The sequence below is a fragment of the Lepidochelys kempii genome, chromosome 13 (genome assembly GCF_965140285.1).
Source record: "Lepidochelys kempii isolate rLepKem1 chromosome 13, rLepKem1.hap1, whole genome shotgun sequence".
Classification (NCBI taxonomy): domain Eukaryota; kingdom Metazoa; phylum Chordata; order Testudines; family Cheloniidae; genus Lepidochelys; species Lepidochelys kempii.
This window is the reverse complement of record NC_136392.1, coordinates 25,964,480-25,971,642: the sequence shown is the minus strand read 5'-3', so window position 1 is coordinate 25,971,642 and position 7,163 is coordinate 25,964,480.

The window sequence follows — 7,163 nt, the reverse complement described above, 5'->3', positions numbered from 1 at the left end:
TTTGGGTCCCACAAAATGAAGTCATATGGTTGCCAACCTAGGAGACGACAATGTTGTAACTTGGTCTCCTGGCCCAGCTGGAGTTGTGTAGACAGGGTCTAAGGGATGGAACTACAACTTTAAAAACAAAGTTCACTTTACATGCTTGGGGAGCTCCTGGGGATCTCCTCCTTTTAACGAAGCAGAGTTGTTCCACGTTAGATTAGCCAGAAACCTGCTGGAGGTTTCAGCACTGCATCTACGCAGATGCTGGAGTGCAGAAGGACGTGTTACCCAGCCTGCAGTGCCATGAGATGCCGGGATGTGGATTAGCCCAAGCACAGAAGTGCCTGCCCAGGACAATCCCCATGGGCATCAACTGAAAGGCACAGGCATTCCCTTGAACAAACACTCCTTCTTTTGACCTGCTCATGAAAGGACCCCGCAGGCTCCCTGGGACTGATTGCTGACTCATGGGCCCAGGTGTGGGGGAGGGGCAGAAAGGGTTCATTTCTGAGAGGTTCTTCCCCACAGGTATCTCTGTGTGTGAGCATGTGCACGAACTCGAGCCTTGTCTATAGTCAGAATTGCACCATTTTAGCTCAATTCCTTTTTTACACTGATTGAGTTAAACTAGCACAAACCCCTTTGGGGGTGCGCTTAGATTGACTTTAGCCTGGTTTATATTGATTTTGATAAATCCCGTCACTTTCAGGCTATTCCAATTCATGACATTTTTACCTCACACTTCACATGCGTCTTCACCAGCTCCTTGCGTGTGCTTCTCGGGACCCCGACATTTCCAGGGCACAGGAATTCTCCATATCCCTCTCACCACCAATCACTTTGCAAATCTACTTCCAGCTCAATATTGCTCCATTGCACAGCTTGCAAATTTCACCCAGAAGCCCCCCCCTTAATAACAAAGACTATTGTTTTGTCCTCTCTGCTCAAAGAGACAGGCAGCTGGTCAGAGTGGCCAGGAGTTGGTACACGCTAGACAAGGGGCTGTCTCTTACTATGGCCCTGCCTACACTACGGGTGCTATTGCAGCACTAAGAATAAGGAATAATAAATGCACTCTGGTTCCACCTCCAGAAGCAGCATGGGAGTCTGTGCTGGGCCGTGCACCCTCCTGCTGTGGGACCCTAAACTGGATATTTTGGGGAGGCCACAAAGGGAAAATCAAGATCCTCTTCTTCCCTGATCAGCCCTGCCCCTGCTCCTCCTCCCCCTGGTATCTGTGGCTCCCCACGCTGCTGTGCCCTGCGGGGTAGCAGAAAGCCAAGAGCACAGGAGCAGCCCCAAGGGGGGCCACTAGTGGCTAGAGGTAAAAACTGGCCAGAGAGAACTTTTATTTTTTATTCCTTCACTCTTTCCTCCGCAAATAAGTCCCAGAGCTGAGCGCTTCACTCTCACCTCTTCTCTCGGCAGAGAGTATAACTTGAGCAGAGGGTGGCCCTGAGAACCGGGCAGGCAAGGACTTCACCACTGAGAGCAGTGCATCTTGTTAGGCCCTGCCTACACTGCGGCCTGTCACAGGACCTGGTTGCAAGAGTTAAATGAGGGACCGTAGCTGTAAATAGTGGGTTGCCAGAACCTAGGTTAAACCCCAGACAACCCCATTCCCACCCAGGTTTCCATATTGTGTCCATCACCCTAACATACATGGGCCTGAATGGTTACAGCTCACTTTACTGGGACGTAGCTAGGTCCTGTATAATCTACAGTTTTTAAACTGTTGTAACCATGTCCCCAACTTGGGTATAACTGTAGTGCAGATGGAGGCTAGCTATATGTCCTCCTGTCTTCGCTGCTGCGTCCAACAGCACCAGATAAGCCCATTAGCTGGAGGTTTGTGCTAAAATTAACAGAGACAGGGAGTTAAAAATATTGACGTTTAAAAATCAGGCATCTGAGCTAAAGACACAGTCAACTGAAAATAACCTCACTTCTGTTGATAGCATTGTTCCCACTGTTGATACAAATAACCCTTGAAAACCCTTAGAACTGAAAGGGATTAGAAGGAAGAATATTTCTCCCCCCCCCCACCCCCAGTTTGTTTATTTAGTGCATTTGACAGCACTTTGGCCTGGTCTACACTAGAAAAGTTTTACTACTATAACTATGTTTGTTGAGGGTGTGTGTGATTTTTTTACTGCTACTTATATTGATATAAGTCCTAGTGTGGAAACAGTTATACCAGTATAGTCTTCAACTGAACTAAACTATACTAATATAAGCACTTCAAAGGCATTCGTACAAGGGTTTTTTTAGTGCCTTAACTACACTGGTTTAGTTAAAGTGGCAAAAATTTTAGACACTCCCTTTATGTATAGTCAGTTTCACTGTTCCGCTTGTAGGGTAAGTTTCCTTGGGGGAGTGAAAAACACTTATTTAAAAATTAAGAAAATGTGATTGTAAAACCACAACAATTGGTCGGGGCTGCAGAGCTGGTTTAGTACCTGAAATACTTTGAACTCATTTATTAAATTGACTAGATTTCAAGGTGATGCTGTCCCTTTGACACTCTGTTGATATGAACGAGATAATTAACACATCTCAGAGCTACTGTTTTTTAGATTGTCTACATGGAACATAGTCATTCTATTTCCATTCTGGGTTGCACTCAGAAAGCTAGAAATTTAGGCCCAAATTTTACAAAGTGTCCCCTGATTTTAGGTGCCTCCGTTTTTGTGTACCCTTGAAGCAGGTATGTGTCAACTTGATTTTATAGAGGGGAAACTGAGGCACAAAGAAGTCAAAGGATTTACAGACGATCACAGTCAGTGCCATAACTGGCAATGGAACACAAATTCCCAGCTCCTAGTTTCTAACGCCTGCACCACACTGCCTCCCAGAAACAGCTAATTATAAAGTAACCTAATTCAACTACAGGAGCATCCCAAAGCAGGAAATCTCCTCCCATTCCCTCACTCCACCCAGACACTAGAGTGACAATATTCTCAACCCATGAAACACAACATAAAAAAGTTATATCCTCAGAAAAAACTCCCAGTGGATGAAGATAGCATGAGGATTGGACACTGTTCCATAGTAACTTCTGAGATCACATTTATCCAGGCATAGCTGTCACATACACCAAAACCAAAGCAAATATTTTACAGTCAATCCAAGGGCAGGTTGGTTCATCCAAAACATTATGTTTTTAATTACAAAGCGCTCATGTGGCTTTCTTTAGGCAAATGGTTAATTTACCATCTCCACACAGAAAAAGATCTGCAAGAACAAAGGGATCTCACTAAATTGGATGACTGGACAACAAAGTGGCAAATTAAATTCAGTGATGATAAGCACAAAGTAATGCACATTGGAAAAAAATAATCCCAACTATACATGCAAAATGATGGGGTCTAAATTAGCTGTTGCCACTCAAGAAAGGTCTTGGAGTCATTGTGGATAGTTCTCTGAAAATATCTACTCAATGTGCAGCGGCAGCCAAAAAAGTGAACAGAATGTTAGGGACCATTAGGAAAGGATAGATCAGCAATTCTCAAACAGTGGGTCGAGACACCATTTTAATGGGGTTGCCAGGGCTGGTGTTAGGCTTGCTGGGGCACAGGGCTGAAACACAAGCCCCACTGACCGGGCCCAAAGCCAAAGCCCGAGAGCTTCAGCCCTGGGTGGCAGGGCCCAGGGTTACAGGCCTCCCGCCTAGGGCTGAAGCCCTTGGGCTGCTGCTTTACCCCAGCACCTGCCTACTGGGGGCAGCAGGGCTTGGGCGAGCTCAGGCTTCAATCCCTCATCCTGGGGTCATGTAGTAATTTTTGTTGTCAGAAAGGGGTCGTGAGGCAATGAAGTTTGAGAACCCCTGGGATAGATAATATAAAAGGGACAGAAAAGATCATAACACCACTATATAAATCTATGGTCTGCCCATCTTGAATATTGTGTACAGCTCTGGTCACCCCATCTCAAAAACCATATATTATAATTGGAAAGGGTACAGAGAAGGGCAACAAAAATGATTAGGGCTCTGGAACAGCTTCCATATGACAAGAGATTTAAAAGACTGGGGCCGTTCAGTTTAGAAAAGAGACGACTAAGGGGGGGATACGATGGAGGACTATAAAATCATGATGGGTGCAGAGACAGTGAATCAGGAAGTGTTATTTACCCCTTCACATAACACAAGAACTAGGGGTCACCCGATGAAATGAATAGGCAGCAGGTCTAAAACAAACAAAAGGAAGTATTTCTTCACACAACGCACCGTCAACCTGTGGCATTCATTGTCATGTGATGTGATGGAGGCCAAAAGCATAACTGGGTTCAAAAGAGAATTTGATAACTTCATGGAGGCTAGGTCCATTAAAGGCTATTAACCGAGATGGTCAGGGATGCAACCCCCATGCTCTGAGTGTCCCTAAACCTATGACAGGCAGAAACTGGGACTGGACAACAGGGGATGGATCACTTGAAATTGCCCTGTTCTTTTCATTCCCTCTGAAGCATCTGGCACTGGCCACTGTCAGAAGACAGGATATCGGGTTAGATGAACCACTGACCCAGTATGGTCATTCTTAAGTAGAAAGAGATCAAAAGAGCAGCCTAACCAGCCTCAGAACAGCTTAAAAAACAAAATTTTTCTCAGCTTCTCTTGCAGGCTTATACACAGGCGCAATGTAGATTATATGTTACAACAATGCAACCTTTGAATGTCCCTGGGTGCTTGTAGCCAATCGGAATACAGTAGCACATATGAATTTAGTCCATAGGCTTCCTCTTTAGAACTCATTAACTCTTCAGGTGCTTGATTAAAACATAACGTTCTGCAAAGCACCTTTTTAAGCAGGTTTCCTTGCAAGGGAAACTGCTTTGAAAATGGTAGTGCATGTTTCCCTCTGGGATCTATACAAAATTCATGGACACAGCTAGTCGGGGTAGCTAATGAATGAACTGAAATGATGATGATAATAATAACATCTAGCTCTTATTAGGCATTGTCTGTACTCAAAGGTTGCACCAGGTTAACAATGAATTTAGTTTGGCCATAGCAAACCCCTTCTGTGACACACTTAAATCAGTTTACACCTGGTTTAAATCCATTTAACTTAATTCAATAAATTAAATTGATTGAAACCAGGTGTAAACTGATTTAACTGTGTCTACATTGGAAGTTTACACCATTTAAACTGCAATGATTTAGGTCAGGCTTGTCTACACTAGAAGGCTTTGCTGCTTTAACAATACTGGTATAGTAAACCAGCAAAACACCTCAAAGCTACGTCTGCACTACAGCCGGAAGGTGTAATTCCCAGCTCCGGTAGATGTACACATGCTAGCTCGGCTCAAGCTACTTCACTAAAAAAAGCCGTGTGGCTGGAGTGACCTGGGTGTCGACTTTGGCTAGCCACCCAAGTGCAACTGAGGGCACGTCTACACTACAAACTTAAGTCGACCTATGTTAGGTCAACTTACAGCCACCACAGTATTCACTGCGGTGGTTCATGTCCATGCTGCCCTCCTTCTGTTGGTGCGCGTCCTCAGCAGGAGCGCTTCCACTGACTTAAGAGGGGTGGCGGGGAAAGCCTGGGCCTTCAGCTTCGCGTAGCTCCCTGCTGGGAGCCCAGCTGCACTGAGGGAGAGCAGGGAGAAGAAGGAGCTCAGGCAGCAGCTCAGCAGGGAGCCGGGAACCCAGGGGCAGCCCGGCTCCAAGTGGGGAGCCCAGGCAGTGGGCAGCAGCTGGCTGGGATCAGGGAGCCAGGATCCAGGAGCTGGGGAGGGGACAGCTGGGCTCTGGCTGGAGCCCCCCACCTATCCCTGGCTGACAGCCCAAGCGGAGCTGTGAAATTGACAAGAATGACAGAGAACAGCTGATGTAAGTAACTGGCAGCATCTACAGCGACACTGCATCGCCCTACCTGCACCAACATAGGCCCTACGCCTCTCGCGGAGGAGGGCATTTACATCGGTGGGAGCAGGCCTTAGTGTGGACACTGACATAATTAGGTAGACATAAACTGCCTTACATTGACCTAACTCTGTAGCGTAGACCAGCAGTTCCCAACAGGGGGGCTGCAGGGCCCCGTGGCTAAAATCCAGAGCCTGAGCCCCAGTACCTCCCTCAGGGCTAAAGTCAGGAGCCATGGGGCTGAAGCCCTGATCCCCAGCACCCTTTGCGGGGCTAAAGCCCCAATCCTCATCACCCTGCGCTGGGCTAAAGCCAGGAGCCACGGGGCTGAATTCTGGAGCCCTGGGTGCTGGTGCTCCCAATGCAGCAGAAGCCCTTAGCCCATGGGCTGAGTTGGGGGGACATGGGGGTGTTCCCCCCCCCCCCCAACTCCATCTCTCCCTGGCCAGATTGGAGGCAGGAAGCCAGAGCCGGCCAGTGCAGGGCAGCTGCTGCTCTGGTTGGTGCCATGGAGCAGGCAGCTGCAGGGTTCCCTTGTCTCCTCCTGGTGCCCCAGGTTGAAACTGCTCCTCAGCTCCCAGCCCCCTTCTCTCCCGCAGCAGCGCAGAGGCAGCCGGTAAGAGCCTCCTGGATGGGGAGACCCGGCTCCATGGCTGGCAGAGTCCTGGGGGAACAGGGACCACAGGGGAGCCCTCCTGGCACACAGCCCCTAATACCCCTCTCCCTGCACCCTGAGCTACCCCCTGCCCGCACACAGCCCCTAGCAACCCCCTCCCTGCATCCTGAGCTACCCCCTGCCTGCATACAGCCCCTAGCTACCCCTCTCCCTGCACCCTGAGCTACCCCCTACCCGCACACAGCCCCTAGCTACCCCCTCCCTGCACCCTGAGCTACCCTCCTGCCTGCACACAGCCCCTAGCTCCCCCACTCCCTGCACCCTGAGCTACCCCCTGCCTGCACCCTGAGCTGTTTTCAAACTTTTTGAGCTGAGCCTCCCACCTTTGAGTTATAATTTTTGGTTGCGTCCCCATCCCCCGCCCCAACCCAGACAGGGTGGGTGGCCTGCTGAGGTGAGTCAGGGGGTGGAGGTGGCACTCCCTCCCTGGACCGTGCCTTGCGGAGCTGGCTCGAGCCCCACTGGCCCCTGCCCACCCAAACTAGAAGTCAAACTACACCTCTGCCTGGGCCCCCCCCTCCATGCTGGGCCCTGGTGTTTTTATAGCATGTTGTGGGGGGCCTGAGGAAGAAAAAGGTTGAGGACCCCTGGTGTAGACCAGGTCTGAGATCCTACATACTTACTCGGGGGCTA